The sequence below is a fragment of the Copidosoma floridanum genome, unplaced genomic scaffold (assembly GCF_036245765.1).
Source record: "Copidosoma floridanum isolate Cflo_tuat_1 unplaced genomic scaffold, Cflo_Japanese_pri ptg000026l, whole genome shotgun sequence".
In the NCBI taxonomy this organism is placed as follows: Eukaryota; Metazoa; Arthropoda; class Insecta; order Hymenoptera; family Encyrtidae; genus Copidosoma; species Copidosoma floridanum.
The window spans coordinates 1,101,076-1,121,330 of NW_028321903.1; the positions used below are offsets into that span (position 1 = coordinate 1,101,076).

The 20,255-nt window shown below is 42.5% G+C and overlaps 1 long non-coding RNA gene across 1 annotated transcript in view; it reads left to right on the forward strand.

Moving 5' to 3' along the window:
• Positions 1–2,961: 2,961 nt before the first annotated feature.
• Positions 2,962–20,255, forward strand: part of LOC149373808 (uncharacterized) — a 38,540-nt gene continuing 21,246 nt past the window's right edge. The window contains exon 1 of the long non-coding RNA XR_016293293.1: positions 2,962–3,214. This is a non-coding gene — a long non-coding RNA (uncharacterized LOC149373808). The remainder of the gene's footprint in view (positions 3,215–20,255) is intronic.

Here is a 20,255-nt window from a genome sequence, read left to right on the forward strand (position 1 = left end):
CGTTAAAAAACCCCGTAACAAACGGCCTTCCCTCCCCCCCCCCTTCAACAAGGGAACAAACTCTACTCGCTAGATTTGGACAAAGCAGAGATCTTTGCAGATTCGCTGCAAAATCAATGCTCCCCCAACCTTAGCGCTGAAGAACTAGCGAAGAAACACGCGAGGATCACCCACACGATGCAACAACAGGTCCTTGACAATCCAGATTTCGAACACTGCACGCCCTTCGAAATCAGAGGCATCATCTGATCCCTTAAAACTCAGAAAGCCCCTGGCAAGGATGGTATCTCCAATAGCGTCTTGAAAATCCTCCCTCAAAAATTCATTACGGCGATTTGCAACATCACTAACGCCGTGATGCACCTTCGTTATTTCCCAATTGCGTGGAAGGTGGCTACGGTCATCTGCCTCCGGAAGCCGGGAAAACCCCTCAGCAACCCTGCGAGCCACAAACCCATTAGCCTGCTCTCATCGCCCAGTAAGATCACTGAAAGCGTCATTCTCACCCGCCTAAACTAGCACGCCACGAAAAATAACATTCTTCCAGACGTACCGTACTGCACGTGCAGTACGGTTTCAGAGCCAGACATTAGGCAGTTCACCAGCTTCTGAGAGTCACCGAAGACCTCTCCGATAGCCTCATCCACAAAAACTCCACCGCAATAGCTTTTCTAGATGTACAGCAGGCCTTCAACAGAGTTTGGCACGAGGGCCTCCTGTACAAGCTTATACAGTTAGGTTTTCCACACTACCTTATAGGCACTGTCAAATCTTACCTTTCGGATAGATTTATCGGCGTTAAAGTAGGCGACTTCCTCTCCAACCCCCGTCCAATAGCCTCCGGAGTCCCTCAAGGCTCCAAACTTTCACTCACCCTTTTCAACATTTTTTGCCACGACCTGCCCCAGCGCAAAAACATCAACTCCTACGTATGTGCAGACGACGTAACGGTCAGCTGCACGTCAAAACAACATTTTTGGTGCACCACCTTTCTAAACGAGCACATCGTCACTCTCCATAACTGGTATAGTCTTTGAAAACTGGTCGTAAACGAGGCAAAGACTATAGCCATGCTCGTCTCCTGAAAAAATCCCAGGAAGAAATTGCAGAAGATGAAGGTCAACAAAGAAGAAATCGTCTAGAGCTACTCCGCCAAGTACCTTGGTGTAACGCTAGACCACCGACTCACTTACTTTCGGCACATCAACAGCACCCGCGGTAAGGCATATGGAGCCTTCGTGCAACTTAAGCCCTTCTTCAACAACAAAGCAGTCTCCCAGAAAACCAAGCTGCGCACCTTCAACGCCATCATCAAGAGCATTAACACCTACGTAATACCAACGTAGGGCGCTGCAAAGGGAAACCGACTACAGGGCATCCAGGGCCCCTTCATGAAGATTCTGAGGTTGGTCGTGGGCATTCCGTTGTACATCAGGAATACCCAGATTATCAAGGAGTTTAACATCGTCTGTCCAATACAAGCAGCCACCGTCCTTGTGTCTAAAATCCGCGCCTCCATGGACCATCCTAACCCCACTATTTCCGCACTCGCGAACCTTCAACACGGTCGCTTCGACCTTATAAGACGTTCCTGCGCTCTAGCACAGAACCCCGAGGACCCTCAATAAACTCTAGGTCTTCAATCTCCCCTGCTTCTATCGGATGCATCATCTCCATCTCCATGATCTCGACGAAATCTACGTGACTTCAAATCGTGCGCTCCTCTCAGAAGCACATAAACCGTCCGCCGTATCCTCTACGGCCTCAACCCTATACAACACTTACACTAATCACAAGTACGCTTCCAAATACACAATACCCAGCAAACTCACACATCTACACACACACATACAATAACACAAAATTTAAGCTTCTCTAACTCTACTCCGGCGCAAGCCAAGATTCGAGCTTCGCCCAGATGTGTAAGTGCCCCCTTCTCTCATCTCCTCGAGAGCGACTCGGCCACCAAAATTCTCCGTTATTTTCCTTCTTCTTTCTCCTCTTGTGCCCTTTTGTCTTCTAGGGGAGTGGTCCTCACGGACCTGTCCCATGCGGCGAGGTTAGTTTTTAGTCGGTAGGCACACCGGGTAAATCTGACACTACCGCCGGATTAGCTAGGGTGTCTATAAAGACTTTCCTCTCCCTGCTCCATCAAACAAAAAAAAAAAAAAAAAAAAAAAAAAAAAAGCTTGGTGAAAAATTCTTTCTAGAAGGTATAGATTTATATACGATCTAGGGAAAAAGTTCTGATATTGGTTGCGTTCTACTAAATCGTATTCGTATCCCAATCATATCATCGTATTTTCGACTGTAACGCCATCTTTGCAAATATCAGATATTTAATATTATCTTATCTATCGGCACGTATACAATTATACAATACGCGTATTTACCTAAATCAAAAATACTTACCGATCTGTTTATGGTGTTGTTTACATTATTTTTTACTAAAATACTAATTTCTCTCTTGTACTATGCATGTTTTTAAGTTCTCTTTTATAAAACTGTGCACATTTAAGTAGATACTTTAATGGTTTAACGTAAGGAATACGTTACTCTTTCTCACGTGATAAATGGTGTACAAGATTGAATAACTGAAGAGCTACTTTAAAGTAAAAAAGTTATTATCAAAACATTGTGCAGGTTAAGCGTCTTCCTTTTTGTAATTCTGATTAAGGTACATTGATTACTTGCTGATAAATAATAGGTAACATAATTTTATATATATCTGATACTTGCAGAGATGGCGTTTCAGTCGAAAATACGATTGGCATACGATTAGGATCCGATCACCCGAATACGGTTTATTCGAACGCAATAATTGAATCCGCCTACCCTAACGCTGGGTTAGAGGAACTGTCGTTGGCAATTGACACGACCAATCTTGGACATGAACGAACCTAGCCTGTCTACATTTTCTGAGTGTCTTAGACTTAAGTTTAAATGCCCGTAACTTGCATTGAATCATAACGCAGCGTACTATTACCTAAATGTAGATTATCGACTGTAAGATGCATGAGTAGGACCTAAATTGCTGCGCAAGTAAGATATGTCAAGTTATTTTCAGTCTTTTAATAAGTCTACTATTTTTTTCTAATTCTTCCTGCCAATCCAAGTGAAAATAACGTAATAGAAATGAGTAGACAACTGTTATCATCTATGGATCGAGTCCGCTGCCTTGCAGATGAAGAAGCTGGCCATAACGTACTACAAGGTAAATAATATTTTGCAATTTTTCGCTCTGGTTTTTCGTAAAAACTGTAATGTGGTCCGTATTTCACGAAACTGGGGTTTCAACCTAATTGTACAGAACGAAAATTCTTGTATTATGTCTCTTTGTAGCATACATTTTTTTAAAACTTGTTGGGCTCGTTACAGATATTATCATAGGCAGCTAAGTTATAAGCCATTTTACATACAATAATCAAATGAGAAGAAACTTCCATCAAAAATCTATAGCTATGATTGCTGTGATAATAGAAAACTAATTACTTACATTTATATATAATAATCTATAGATATTCAACTCAAAAATAGCTATAGACTTGAAAGTTTTAGTTATTAAATGTAGGTATTTACAGTTATTGATTTTGTTTGAGTTTTGACTAAAAGTTGTTTCAAAACTGATTTTTTTAAAAGTTATATCAACTGTAAAAGATGTTTAAGGCGGATAATCATTTAATTAAGGTAGATCCCTTGTTAACTTCTCATGTCCAGTGGGAGAGTTTGAATTATGTGTATATCTTATCTTACACTTACTAATATATATAAAGCAAAGTCGCTAAGATCGTTGTAATCGCTAACCGCGAAAACTAATTTACCAATTTTGCTGAAATTTTGCATACCAATTCTTGACACTTCCTAGATGGTTTTAGTACAGTTTTTATTTAAAAAAATTAAATAACAATAGCAATAAATAAGCTTAAAGTTTTGAAAAATTATGACAGCTTTTCACTTTAGTTCAGATGGATCCGCTAGGTGGCATCTACATAAAATTGAAGCTACCTGCAACAGAATTAAAAAAGTGTGGTTATTATAGGCCGAAGAGTCTCGATAAATTTCTGCGGTCGTCTACCGGCAGTTCATCGAGCTGCATCGAGAATGTAGATAATAATGGTGCAGCTGGGTAGTCCGGTTACCGACGACACTTTTCTCCAATGGGCAACAGACCTAGGTCTACTTCCACCCTGAACTTCCAGGATTGACGAGTGCCACCAATAAAAAATTATTGTAACCAATAACGTCTCCGGAAGAATACCAGGGGACGCATCTAGCCAGAGCACAACCTACTCCAACACTTCAGAGTTTTAAGGGCGTTCAACCATCTGGCCTGGTGTTGTCAAAAAATTATTTACTACAAATGCAAGCTAACGATGAGCGATGTTGGTTATCCGGGAAACGACCCGAAGGTGAGATATTCTTTGGTCAGCGGCGTACCTCCCTCCATCACAGTCTCCTTACACAGAGACTTTAAGAGCAAGAGTCAAGCTACCCACAGCCAGCTTTCCATCATCAAGAATAATAATAAGGAATAGCTTGAAGTTTCACCACTGGCCCTTTTCAGGGCCATTATAAGTATTTACGTTTCCTACTTAACCATCAATCTCATTGGTTTTTTTGAGGGCCACCTGAGGACCTAAGTTTAAACTACCTTGCCAACAAATAAATTTTCACTACCATTTCCGGAAGTGAATCGTCGACTAAAAGACTATCTTAACTAAAGACGGCCACTATTAAACCAAGTCAGTCATTCACTGGCAGTCATCACGAGAGGACTCTTTTGAAAAAAATCATATTGGAAAACCACGTAGTAAAACCACGTAAGAGAACCACATAATTATAAACATGTGTGGTTTTACAACTCCGTTTTCATGTAGTTTTTTGTCTCAAATCGCCATGTGGTTTTTAAAACATATGATTTTTACAAGCTTTTCTTTTCAAAAAAAAATTACAAGTTATTTATTAAATATCAATATAATTGCTGAATAGTGTATGACTGAAAAGTGTATGATTTTTTTATATATAACCTGTAAATTAAATTTAAGTTACAATTTCCGTAGCAACTGGATTTCGGAAACAAACATCTTAACACATAATATTAATAACAATATTTACTTTATTGCATATTAACAATATACAAGATTTTACTGTAGCGTATATATAAAGAAGCTTTTTTCAAAAGAGGAGTTGTTCTTCGCAAGGCTAGGAACCCCAGTGACCGACAGCCCTATATTACCCACTGAACTCTAAACATTCAACGAGGAATCACCGATCCTCTCCAAGGTCTGCGCTGGGTAAACCTAACAGCTATGAAGGGAAAAAAAAACTTGAGCCAACGGAATAATCTCCAACGGGCAAGCATCACGAATCAATATTCTCATCTTAGATCACCAAAATAACTGAGTCTGCAAAAAAAAAGGTGCTTTGGACACCAACGTCTTCGACGTCATACCAGGAGACGTTGGGAAAGATCTCTACAACTAGCTCCTAAGCTTTGGACTTTGTAATTTTCTTCTCGATCAGTCTGGGGCTTTGACAGCAGGCCAGAGAAGATTACCCTGAGGTATCTAGGCAGTCGAAATTGCTGTAAACTTCAGTCAAAAAAGAGTGTACTTCAAAAGCTCACCGATCTTTTTTAGGGCCATCGGACGTCGAACGACTTTTCCAACAAATACATTAGAACTTAACAAAGTTGACAGAAATCAGCCTTTAAGGGTCACTAAAGTCTTAAGCATGCCATAAGTCGCAAGAGGGCGAATTCGAAGGAAAACTTTAAATGTATATCATAAATACAATTTCAGTCGTCAAGAAACTAACGCAGAAAATTTATCGAGATTGGAGCAGCAGCGTCAAAATCAACAAATAAAGAATCCATTACGTGAGAGATCAGCTTTTCATTGTACCCTCACAGTAATCTCTCAAATCTTTAAAGATCTAAATTCAGATTTTTAAATAAGTAAAAAATGTGTTTGTGTTTTTGTGGCAATAAAACTCCAGGACTTTGTTGCTCTGGTAATAAAGTTGTGAGGTAAGGGGAAAAGAATTTTTTTTTTAAATATATTTTTTGGAAGTTTTAAATCATAACAGCTTAAATAAATAGCCCTTTTCGTAAATTATACAGGAGAAACTGCAAATCAACGGCCCAACTTTTCAGCATAATTAAATTTTTTTTTAATTTTTACAGCTCATTATTTGACCAAATAAACTGTATGGATTCCGAGCAAATATGTTTTTAGTAACAAGATTTTTTTTCTGAGAAGTGTCAGAAATAGATGTAAAATTTCTAACTTAAAACGTTTTACATTACACATCAACACACTAGGGTGTTCCATTTAAGACCGGGCTCAAACAGTGATGATCCGGGAAAAATTATTCGCACCCAATTTTTTTATACTTACTTGTTCAAAATTTAGTAATGTTCCTGAAAGTTTATCTTGACACCCAAGAATGTGGTTAGGTATTGTTTAAACAATTTTTTTGTAAACAATTCTGTCAAAGTTGTTTTTTCGACCTGAAAAAAATATTCTCAGATTCTTTGGCACATTTAGAACAAAAAACCAAGTGGAATGTACATACCTAAACCCCACAGTTTTCGAGTAAAATATTCCCAAAGTCTCAAAAAATGCATTTTTTCTGGTTTTCAGGGCTCTACGAATGTGTTAAATAAAAATATTTTTATATGTTACAACACACGATCATCAACTGTAAGCCTTCCTCTACAATCTCTCAAAAAGGAAATGTCGAAAAGTTAAGGAGGTTTGGGAGTATCATTCACAGAGGTGAGAAACGGGAAGTCCCCCCCGCCCGCGCAGCTGGGCCCCCTTTACCGCGTACCTCCTCTTGCACTCTACAAACTTGAATCTGTACGACTGTAACAGCTTATATTTTTGAAAAATGCCTGGCAAGGCTCGATTTTTTTTTTTGTCGTGCAACTTCCTTTTGTACTAAGGTATCACTGAAAACGTTTTTATTTTTTTATTCCAACACATTTAGAATATACCTTAATTTCAATTAAAAGGTAAACCTAACCTTGCTCTTTCATAGGAGACCGTTTTAATCTGTCAGTATGTAATATTTTTTTCTCTCTAAAATTTTCTCTGGTAAAAAATCTGAAAAGATTCACGTGCACTCCTTATATGCTCAAATTTAACATAAATTTTTTTGGCACGCTTCTTCATTTTTAACTTTTCTCCCAAACCTCCTTAAGTGACAAGATTATTTTTTGTAATGAACGTTTAGGGCGTTTTATAGCGCGCTCACATGTGAGTGTATACTCATATATACGTTTCGTGGCTCATTGTGTAGTGAACATATATAGGTATACACTCAAGCGGGAGCGGTCACTGAAACGCCCTGAACGTTTATTGCAAAAAACATTCTTGCCATTCAACTTTTCGACGTCTTCTTTTTTTAGAGATTGTAGAGAAAGGCTTACAGTATATGATGATGTGTTGTTACATATGAAAATAAGTTTATTTAACATTGTCGTGGAGCTCTGAAAATCAGAGAAACTGCATTTTTGAAACTTTGGTAATTTTTTACTCGAAAACTGTAGAGTTTTGGGGTATACATTCCAATGGTTTTTTGTTCTCAATGTGTCAAAGAATCTAAGATAATTTTTTTTAGGTCGAAAAAACAATTTTGACGAAATTTTTTACAAAAAAATTGTTTAAGCAATACCTGACCACATTTTTAGGTGGCAAGATGAACTTTCAGGTACATTACCATAATTTAAACAAGAAACCACAAAAAAAATTGGGTGCGAATAATTTTTCCCGGTTCATCACTATTCGAGCCCGGTCTATTTAGTAAGTCTCAGGCAAAGCCGAGATAGGGCGGGGGGCTGCTAGTATGTATATATGTAGGGGTGATACGGTATGGCTGGAAGCGTGGGTAAACCTGACACCCCTAATTTTTTTATGATATAAAAAATATTTTCATTTAAATGAACACCAAAACCATTATTTATAACATCTTCTAAATTTCTTAGTAATTGGAAAGTCACAAAAAATTACGAGAAAATTTCTTTGATAACTCTAAAATCACAAGCTAAAAAATGATGATCCTTAAATTTTTGTTTTTTAATTTCTGAATGGACAAATAAAAACAAAAATGTTTTATACTATAAATTACGTACAATTTTGTTGATTAAGTCTTCAGCTTTAATTCGCAATTTCATGTGATATTATTCGATGCAAAGGCAAAAAGTTACGTTAATTTTAAATCGATATGTCAGGTAGGGTAACCTGGCACCTACAAAAGGGCAGAGCCTCCTGCTTGCTGCAGACGATAAGTAGAACTTAGTACGTATTCTAACCCACCTATTATGTAAACAAACCACAACGTTAGTTTTAATTAGTTATAGTTATTAGGTTATGCATACAAAGTATTACATGTTGTTAGGTGGATAAATCAACTTTACTTGCCCTTGTGTCTTTTCAAAAGTCGGTTTATTCAATTTGGTACAAATAGAGTATCAAGTGAAAAAACAGTGTGTAGACGAGACAAGACGTAGAAGAGAAAAAACTGGTGATGCCGTGTTGACTCGTCCAAGACGACTGACTTCAGACGCGCCCACCGCTCGGAGGGCGCCACACACCCTGCTCCCCCTAGAGACCTCTCCAAATGCAGGACGGGCGATTGATTGGTGAGACCGGGCAATTCAAATACCGGTCAAGACAGTGGTCCGGACGCGGGTCAAACATCCCGCCCGCCTTGTTCCTGGAACAAAACAGTAGTTCCGCCCGCCGTACGCGTGTCATCTGGAGCACTGTGGACGAGTGATGAAGGACGCCCACTCGTGGTCTCGACTGGCAGGAGTGCGAGCTTGGTGACTGGCCGGAGGTACTCGTCAGTGGAGGTTCTGACGCCGGCGGCTCGAACTAGCCCGTCGTGGCCTGGGTGCTCACGGAGGATCCGTCCAAGAGGCCAGCGGCCTACCACGGAAAGGAGGGTAGGATCGAGGACAGCTACGACGTCTCCAACGGCGAAATTTCGGCGTGGCGTGGCCCACTTAGGGCGCTGCTGGAGGGTGTTAAGGTATTTCCGGCTCCAACGCGTCCAAAACTGAGCTCGAAGGCTGCGCACAAGCTCCCAATGGGCAAGCCTGTCGGGGCACTGCTCTGCAGGAGGGGCCTCGATGATAGAGTTTAGAGGGGCTCCGGTAATGAAATGGCCGGGCGTGAGCACTTCGAGGTCATCGGCTTTTCCAGAAAGTGGGACCAAGGGTCGACTATTGAGCACCATTTCGATGCTAACTAACACGGTTGAGAGCTCCTCGTAAGTAAGGTGTTGGCTGCCAATGACACGTCGGAGGTGTCCCTTGACCGACTTCACGCCGGCCTCTCAGAGACCGCCAAAGTGAGGAGCTCCAGGCGGAATGAAGCGCCAATCGATACCTTGGTTAGCCAGGGTCCCAGCGATGAGCTCGCCCTCCAGCTCGACCTGCTGCAGTGCTTCCCGGAGTTCGTGGTCAGCTCGACGAAAACAGGTAGCGTTGTCGCTCCATAGCTCGGACGGACGGCCTCGGTGACCAGAGAAGCGCGTGAGAGCAGCCAAGAACGAGGCAGCAGAGAGATCTCCAACCAGCTCGAGGTGCACGGCCTTTGTGGTCAAGCACACAAAGAGGGCGATGTACCCCTTTGAAGTGTGGATCCCTCGTCCTCTGGTGGCGAGTATGGCAAAGGGGCCTGCATGGTCAAACCCAGTACGACCAAAGGCGCGAAAGGGGGGGCCATCTGTTGAGACGCAGGCCGTGCTCGCAAGCAAGCGCAAAGGAGACAACGCCGCAAAAAAGTCTTGATTCGACGGGTACCGCCAATGATCCAGGCACGTCTTGCAACGTAAGCGCTGGTGACCCTGAAACCTCCATGCAACGCTCGAGAATGCGCCCAGGACAAGACAAGGCGAGATAGGGTGCAGGAGCCATGGATAATCGGAGGATGCTGCTCGTCGTAGGTCAGCGCAGAGTGATGAATCCGCCCGCCAACCCGGAGGACTCCATCAGTGTGAATAAACGCATCAACGGAAGCTAGTGGATAATTCTTTGGTAGAGGACGCCCGAGTCGAAGGAGCGAAAGCTCCCTTGTGAAGGCGCGCTCTTGACTTAGATGAACACAGGCCAGGAACGCATCTCTCAGCTCGGTCGCGGTCAAGAAGGGCGTCACTGTCCGGTCACGTTTCCGACCGAGGCGAGCACGAACCCATCGGCGCAAACGGGCAAGAACCCGGAGCAAGGTGCCAAGGTCGGAGAATCGATCGAGCAGATGGGCTTCGGGCTGCTGGACGACGCAGCAGGTTACAGGCGTCGATGGCCGTCTAACCAAATCCTCGTGTGGCCTAACACTCCAAGCCATTCGACAGCCAGGCTGGACCATGCCACTACGAGCTCTGTAGATGAAGTTGGCCGTCATCAGTGCCGTGGGACGTATATCAGCTGGATTTGATGAGATTGGCACGTAGCGCCAGATGTTAGACGGTAGTAGCTCCTGGATGCGGGCAACATAGTTGTCGACCAAGGCATTCCCTGTGGGCTCCACGGAACGAAGCCACCGCAGGATAATTTGGGAGTCACTCCACACACGGCAGTTTTCGATAGGGACACTGAGCTCTGTTGATGTCAATTGAAGCAGCTTGGCTGCGAGTAGTGTGGCTTGAAGTTCAAGACAAGGTATCGTCATCCGAGGCTGGGGTGAAGAAGCTGGCTTCAGAGTTCGGATTGGAACGAGCTTGGTTTTAGCCACAAGAATGTGGCAGCGCACTAAGCCTGTAGAGTCGGTAAGTCGAGAAAAAGTTACAGCTGCCATGGCGCGGCAGCTTGCATCGGAGAAGGCGTGGAGCTGCAGATCCAAATCAGGCGACCATCCAATCCAGCGTAGGATAGCAAACCCATGGATCGCCTGAAGCTCGGAGGCGAAAGCTGACCACCGGCGAGCCATTGACGGTGGAACGACCTCATCCCTGTTGAGTCCAGCGCGCCATAAATCCTGGAGCAGAAACTTGGCGTTCAGGATAGTAGGGGCCAGCTAGCCACATGGATCAAAAAGCCGTGCCAGAGTGGCGAGAATTGTCCGCTTCGTGTCTTGAGCCTGAACTCGGGGAGGAGTAAGACGGAAATAGTCTGAGGCTGGATCCCAGCTAACACCGAGTTCACTCACAAAACCATCAATGGCTAGCTCTTGCCAAGTGGAGCGAAGGCGCTTTCCTTCTGGGAGGTCGTCTAGAAGCTCAGGCACGTTTGCTACCCATTTCCTCAACGGAAACCCTCCAGCTTGCAACAGGCAGATAAGCTGGTTTCGGAGTTCACGTGTGGCATCGAGGTTGTCAGCATCGGATAGGATGTCATCTGCATAGCAATCACGCATGGCAGCAGTTGCAGCTCCAGGCCACCTGTGGCCTTCATCCTCGCACAACTGCTGGATGACCCGCAGTAACAAGTAAGGCGAGCAAGAAACGCCGTAAGTGACTGTGAGCAGCATGATAGTGTGTAGGCGGAATGCTTGGGTCTGGGCTCCACACGATGCGTTGCAGGTCAACGTCCTGAGGGTTAACTTGAATTCGGCGAAACATCATCCGGGCGTCGGTGCAGAATGCAAAGCGATGTCGACGCCAGCGTAGCAGGACCGTTGGCAAGGCTGTCTGGAGCCTCGGCCCGGTGTGCAGGACATCGTTGAGACTGTAGCCACTCGAGGTCGCGTGCGAGGCATTAAAGACGACGCGCAGCTTTGATCCTCGATCCCCACGCTGCCAGATGCCATGGTGCGGGATGTAGTACACGGGACGAGTCGGCGCGGAGACCAGAGCATCGGACAATGGCCTCATATGGCCCAGAGCGACGTACTCATCCATGAATCGAGAGTACTCAATGGCCATATCTGGGTTCCGATGAAGGCGAGCTTGCAGGGACCTCAAGGATGCTCGGGCGCTCTGTAGACTGTCGCCGAGGAGATGGAGGGCGTCCTGCTTCGAGGGAAGCCTTACTATGTAGCGACCATCCTCGTTGGGCCGATAGTCGGAGAAAGTCCGCTCGCATTCGATGTCAGCGGGTGCCTGAAGGCGTGCCTGTGGGAGGTCCTCGAGCTCCCAAAAGCGTTGTAGTAGGGAGACAAGTTCCTGATGCCAGGCTGTTGCAGCTTCGTCTCGTAGGGTTGAGCAGGAGAGGACGGAGCTTGATGAGCGTCCGGGCGCCCGGCCCGCAAGAACCCAGCCCACGACTGTGCGCTGATCAAAGATCTCACCATGCTGCATGGACTCGGGTTTGAGCAGACGAGGATAGACGTCAGCGCCGAGGAGAAGTTCAACCTCGCTCGGCTGATTGAAGGTGGGATCTGCGAGGTCAATGGATTCCCAAAGCTGATGGACTGATGGATCTAAAGACATTGCAGGGGTGTAGAGCCCGAGGCGTTTCAGACACAGGGCTGACAGCGTGATCAAAGTAGTGTTGTCTCGTGGCACAAGGTTGAGCTGCACTCTCGCCGTTGACCGGACAATAGGATGACCTCCGAGTCCCGAGAGGCTGATGGTAGACGCCTCCATTGGCGCCTCGAGTCGGCGGGACACTCGCGCTGACACTACGGTGACCTCAGAACACGGATTAAGGAGCGCTCTGACAATTACTGTGCATCCGGTGTGGCCACTGAGCTGAACAAGGGCGGTTGGGAGCACTGCTAGTTATTGTTGGGGCTTCGGGTTGTCATCGCCGGCTTTGGAGCGAGCCTTGTCCTCGCGCTTGGCGTGCTTCGCTGGGGTAGTATCGTTCTAGCGCTCCGCGTGACGCTTCTGCCCGTCATGCAGAAGGCTGTGGTGGGTGGCGTGGCAGTGTTGGCAGACGGATTTGGACGAACAATCTTTGACGGAATGCCCCCGCTTCAAGCAATTGAAACAGAGCCTTTCGCGGAACACGACAATCTTCTTGGCCATCGCATTTAAGCCCTGGAACTCGCTGCAGTGGCCTAGATAATGAGCACCATGACAGGTAGGGCAGGTAAGCGAGCTTTCTTGAGTTGCAAGGGTGCGGAAGCTCCGGGCGGCTGAAGAGGGTGCCGTAGTACGTAAGCTGGAGGGTACAGGAGCGCGTGTTACGCGAGAAGCTTCAACAGAGCGGAGAGCGTGACACTCACGACGAAGGAAAGACGCCAAGACAGTAAACGTGGCTATGTTAACTTCTAGCTCCGGGCTGGATGCCTCAAGCTTCTCCAACTCATCCTCCCAGGCCCCTCTAGTCGATGGATCCAAGCTCGTGGCGGCGAGTGAGACGAACCATCGTCCCAGTGGTCCACAGGGCCACTTAGAGCGCGGAGTTGGTCTCGATGGCGCTCGAGGGTGTTCAGCAGCTTCTGTAGACCTTCAGCGGACTCTTCCCGCATGGGTTTGATGCTGCGCAACGCCGAGAGATGATCGTGCACAAGCAACCGGCGGTGCTCATACCGCATCTCGAGGAGGCTCCATGCAATGCTGTAGTTAGTGCCAACAGTCCGAACGGTGTCGAGAGCAGCCTTGGCGTTTCCTGGCACGAGCGACTTTAAATAGTAGAGGCGCTCGAAGTCGGTCAGTTGAGGCTCGTTGTGGACCAGGGCTTTGAACAGGTCGCGGAAGGACTTCCAGTCCTCCCACCGACCAGAAAACTGAGGGATGCTGATGGACGGCAGTCTTGGCCCACGCCGCTGAGTGAGATCGGTTGAAAGAGCCGGAAAATTAGGCGGCTTCGGCTGTAGGCGGCTGCGGTGGTCGTAGATGTGGGACCGTGCAGCAATATAGTCGGTCTCAGCTAAGGCGTACACGTTACCCGCAGTATCTACCGTGGCGGTTGTGGCCTCTTCCAGCAGGGCTACATGGTTAGCCTGGAAGTCACGCCAATACTCTTCAAGGAGCTCGAGCCAAGCTTCGATAAGACCCAGGGTCCACTGAATATCCTGGGTGTTAATGGTGGTCTGCGAGAATCGGGCGATGATATTCCTGAGTGATCGCTGCGTCACGAGAAAAGACGTAGTGCGGTCGTCCCTGTAAACGACAAAGAGTTCGATATAAACTCCGTTTTACGTATGTGGCGCGTACCAATACAGAGTGGCATGCGGCGCGGGCACGTGGCGGCCGCGGCAGTTCATAACCTACGCAGCGTGCCTTGACGCGAGCCTGGTATGCGACGCGGGCTTATGGCGGCCGTGGCATTCCCTAACCACCATACACGGTTCTCTGCATGAGGCGTGGGCACACAGCGACCACGGCCACTACATGGAGAGGACTCTCTCGAGTTGATGGGTGATACGATCTCGACGAGATCATAACCCAGCAGCACCTGGCACACGCCGCTTCCCGAGCAATCATCAATCTCGTGTCATTACTTGCTGCCAAGAGCTTATTGCTCCCGAGGCAATGGTGGAGAGGTGCGCTCTAATGCTAATGCATATCTGTACTCACATGATAACGATCAGCGTTACACCCAGACGATCCTCACACTGCTGTGACGCGCAATCCGGCTCGAAGGACCAGATGTTGGGCGGATGAATCAACTTTACTCGCTCTTGTGTCTTTTCAAAAGTCGGTTTATTCAATTCGGTACAAGTAGAGTGTCAAGTGAAAAAACAGTGTGTAGACGAGACAAGACGTAGAAGAGAAAAAACCGGTGATGCCGTGTTGACTCGTCCAAGACGACTGACTCCAGACGCGCCCACCGCTCGGAAGGCGCCACACATCCTGCTCCCCCTAGAGACCTCTCCAAATGCAGGACGGGCGATTGATTGGTGAGGCCGGGCAATTTAAATACCGGCCAAGACAGTGGTCCGGACGAGGGTCAAACATATGTTTAGTAATTAATTATTCAATTTGCACTGTCTATAATACTTGATTTTTGTCATTTACCTAATCTTAATTACTATACGACCGTGTATATCTATATAGTGATCCGCTTCTTTTCCTAGTTTTCCTATGCCAGTTCTGCCCCACCGCCCTGTCAGCTCTGTCCTGCTAGTGGGCACAACTGGCAGTTTTCAACTATCTTGTTATTCATTCGATAAAAAGAAAAGAGAATGTATTAATCTTACTAAAATGATTACATTACTTTCTATACGTTCTAAACTTTGAGATGGATTTTTTAATTTCGATAAATTGTGATATAAAATTACCGTAATTAGTTCAACTCAGAGTTTCAGCCACACCCGCATCCCCCCTACAGCATTGTCGATATTCTGCTACCGTCGGTCTCATAACCACGAAACTGATTTTCACGTCTTTCTTGGCAAACATCTTTTAAAAATGACCGGTTACCAGAATTTTCCACAACGATGTAAAAAATAACGGAATTTTTTCTACAAGTACATCATAAAATGTCTGCTCAGATTTTTGATTTTGAGTCGGAAACTGCTTGTACCGCTGATTTTTCAACTTTGAATTGAAATTTCTAGATCTTTTGTTTGATCCGGAGTGTAAACAGAGTTACCATTGGATTCAGGATATTTCAATCTACAAAATTAAACATACTTGGTTTTTCAGGTTTTCGCAAGGGAGCTACCTTAAAAAACTGGAAAATCTAATAATTGTTACGCAATTGTTAAAAAAATTTTGATTTAATGATGTAAAACATTTAAACATGTAAATACTAGTTAATTCAAAATAAAGTTAAAAATTTAAATTAGATCATTTAGTTTGAACACTATGTGCAACTTTCAAAACACAAAATCTAAAAAAAACCACACAGTGTTAAAACACTTCATGAGTATTTAAGGTGGCTTGGGCGATTCTTATTGGTATGATCAAAACCTCTTAAATTATAGAATTATGTAAATAACGTATGCCAAATTCATTTGCGATAAGAAAATACCGAAGTCAATGGCTTAATTTTTTCGCAAATTGCTACTAAAAATTCACCCATTTAACACCTACTCTTATGGAAAGTGGTCACAAAATAGACTATATCTTCGAAATTCTTTATTTAACCTGAAAAATTAAAAATAGTTCTTGTGTATTTTTTTTTACAAAGAATCTATTAAATTCTTAAAAATATAAAGTCAACGACTTAACTTAAGAAAAAATCAGAAGAAAAGTGTGAAATATAAATCTAGCTTGCCTTGCAACATCTCCTAATTTTCATAATTATAATTTCGCGGTACTTTTCTGGCAATTTTTTGATCTTGTACTTTGGTTTGATCAAAATAACTATATTTATTAAAAAATTTACTGTTGAAAAGCCTTGATTTTTTAGGGGCCCTTATGGCACCTTACCCTACGTGGCTAAAAATCGATAATGTCACGTTAATTATTACGTGATAAATAGCGTGATTTTTGCACATCACGTGATTATTTGTGTGATTTATAACGTGATTTGTTACAATTCGATAACGTCACGTAATAAATAACGTGAGTTTGTTTGGCCGGGTAGGTACGGTACTAACCCCCCAAGCCACTTAAAAACAACGCTATGACTATTCCCATGAATATCCAAGCATATCCACGTGTTTGACGTGGATTTATGTTGACCGAAGCAACGTTTTAGGCGTTTGAAAAATATGATAACGACACGCAAAATTTTTTAAAAAGAAAACACATTAACACGTAAAAGCTTTGGTTTCCTGGCTAGACTTACGGAGCCACTAACACGTAAAAGTTTGAATAAAAGTAACCAATGACAAACGCCTAAACCAGAGAATGTAGAATGTATCTTTCTTATGTATGACATGTATGGGTAGGTCTTTTCTTGTTTTCAACTTTTGAGGCACATAAATTTAGTTAGGTACGCCATAAGGCAGGTGGCGTTAGCGTTGGGAGAAGTGTACCGAAGCAGACTGTCGTTACCATGTTGGTTGGTGCTGTAGGAAATACTTACCATGTGTTACAGACAAGCCGAAACTATTACTATATGCTTCGTCGTAGTAGGTAAACCAACTAAAATGTCAAAGAAAGCTTGTTTTGAGTGTCCTTAATGATTTATTATCACATTTTATCAGCCTGAATAATATTTCTGACTATAACGATATTTTTACGTATTGGTGCAAATGCTACGCATGATATACATGTGTGCATATAAATTTGGGTATGATATATAATGTATAATGTGTTGCAGAACAGAACTGGTGTAAATTCGAATACATAAATACCTTTTACTGTGAAGAAAAAAATTTTTTTTTTTTTTTTTGTAATCTTTGGTTAAGATTACACAATATTTTTATACCAAACTATTTTCAGTATAGTCTGCGCATCTATATGCGTTTCTAGATAGCAGACCGCTTTTTACATGATATATGCATAAATGCATTAGTTTTTGAAGCCATAATCTGGATGATGATCAGGATTAACGAGATTAAGAACTTTGATCTCAGAGGACCAGATACATCAGTCATCTTTTTAATTGTTTTTAGTGTTAAAAAAAATCAACAATAGTTATTTTTTATAGTTAAAAATTTTCTCATTTAATGTTGGAACAATTAATTACTGATCGGATGAAAAAAAAACATCGTCAAAATGCCTAGGGTCACTTGTTCATACAGGGGGTGTGGAAACAGCTCCATGAAAACGCCAGACTGGACATTTCACCGCTTTACAATCACAAATGAGATCCTGTAAATAAAAAGTAGTTGTGTGAGTTAAAAATTACTTTCTTATCGCTAAAAATCTAACATTTACGTACTGCATTGTATACATATATACTCTATATTTTTCATAAAATGCGTGCTATATCTGATAATAGTATTTCGTAAAAATATTGGAATAATAATTATCATATTTTTCTGAAGAATGCTCTTCTCTCTCTCTATATATATATGCTCGTTTCTATCTTTGTTTCTCACTAGTACTGTCTTATTGGTTGAGAATAAAACGCTTTTAGCCGAATGGAAACCGTCAGAATTCTTTCTAAACCATCCCTCATATTATCTCCGAAAGCGGTCAGTTCTCCGTCGCTCATAAAATTTTAAATTGCAATAACCGAAGGTTCTATTATCACTCTCATTCAGTCTTATTTTGAAAAGAATAGAGATGTTTGAAAGGACATATTATCGATGTAAGGCCGAATAATACTAATAGGTGTTACTCATCTAAGTACCATAAACACCTTTATTAACACATAAAATATAAGATAAGCCCCGTCTGCTTTTTACAAGGTAAATACTAGAATTGCTCTTATAGTGCACATAAGTACGGCGCAATAGTCTAAATGTTTTTATTCCTACGTAATGTAGTATTTTAAATTCCTGGATATGCAGAGGTTCCCCCCATTTTTACTAAAAAATAGAAAGAAGAAAACATAATAAACCAAATTTTTTCGTCAAAAAATAATTTAACGAATTAAAGATGGTTTCTTAAATGCTCCCTGACTTTGAGATATCAGATCTTGGCGAGGTTGGCCCTTTCTTAGTTATCACAGTAAAAAGAGATAAAAAACATAATTTAATTTCACTTACGCAAACACCATACTTCGACAAAGTTTTGGAAAGGTTTGGATTTACCGACTCAAAATCACAAAGAACACCATGGTGACAAATCAAGCCCTGAATCGGAAAAGAAAAGACAGATAAGAATCGGAAGAAACTGGAGAACTGAACAATAGAACTAAAACTGAAAAAAATGTACTCCACAGAGAAGCAGTTGGAAGCCTGCTGTATCTGGCTAACACAGTCAGACCAGACATCTTGCACTCTGTTAATGTATTAAGTAGGCACCAAATCTGCCCAACTGATGACTAAAGACAGAGATTAGTCGGGAGATTGCTGACTGCCATGTTACGAAGTGTGCCCACTTTTTTCCAGTGGTTCAAGCGCCCTACCGCGGCCAAGTGGCCGAACCAGGCGCACCTTTTTTTTTTATTTGAGAAGCACGGTAGGGGTATAAGAAGAGTGGATTCACGTGGAAATGTCCATATAGGCGCACATTTTGGAGATGCGTGGAAGGAGTATACCGAATGTGCGCCTACGAGGAGAGAAGTGGAAATGTCGGCTATATAGCTGTATATATCTGAGCGCACAGCCAAAGCAAGCGACGACACGAGTTTTTCTTTTTTGAAAGTCTTTTGACTCTGCAACCGAGTACATGCTATGTATATATTTAACTGACTTGCTCTCGCTCCGGCTTCAATGTTATCTATAAATCTTATCTAATTAAACCGTGGAACTAAATGCTCGTTAATTATATACACAGCATTTTGGTTTCAGTACATTATTTTTTAACTCTTCCGTACTCTTAAAATTCCCATATCCATTTATGTTTTTAAAAAATATATAGCTTCAACTATTTTTTAAGGTTTTCAGTGCAGCTTTGACCACTAATTTATTAATTTCACACATCTTAGCTATTGTAAACTGTAGGACAAGCTCCGGAGGATATCCGTGAACATATGTGACATCGAAAGTGCTATCTTTCGTTCTTCGGATAGCTAAGATGGTTAAGGCTTATGCCCCTGCGTAGATTGTTTTGCACTTAAGGGTTCAAATCCACTTCATGGTAGATATTTTTCTTAAATTTTTTTATTCAATGTATCATTCTGTCTTCATTTCTTTTATTTATGTTTCGTTAATATATATATATATATATATATATATATATATACATATTTATTTACACATCGTGGTTTGTGGTCCCCAGCTCTATATCAAATATAAGGGTATATATAGATTATTACAATCCTTCTTATTTAATATATGCCGATAGTTTTTGTAAATAAACTAAAGTAAGCCCACAATTTTAATAACAAAATTATACTTTACATCGACGATTGTGGTACCCGACTTTATTTCAAGTGGTTTGTGGTACCCATACTCGACGCTGTACTAAAACGGCTTATGTTATGCATGTATTAATTATGGCACATTGGGAGGTCACTTCTTACAGTAGAATATTACAAGTAATTGTATTATTTAAAAAGGGCTTTAACAATAAGGTAACATTTTTTTTAAGTCATATTTTATAAAAAAATATGTTTCTTAAACTTTGGACTAAGTCTACATTAATTTTTTAAATTCTTTTTTAATAACAATTTTCCAAAAAATTTCAAGATGATTAAAAGAACAAAATATGTCATCTATAATAGACTAGACTTTAGAATTCCTAAGATAATGCTTTGCTTAAGCTGGTTCCCATATTTCAACATTTAATTCCATAGTATCCCTGGTAGCACAGTCTTTGCAATTCTAACGTACTTCTTGCACAAGATTTACATTGACAGGGAAATCGTGTAAGTCTGCATATAGTCTGCTTCCAAAATCTAACGTAATTCTGGTGTACGACAGGTGAGCAAAACTCTTGCGTAAGAAGTGCACAAATCTGACGATCAG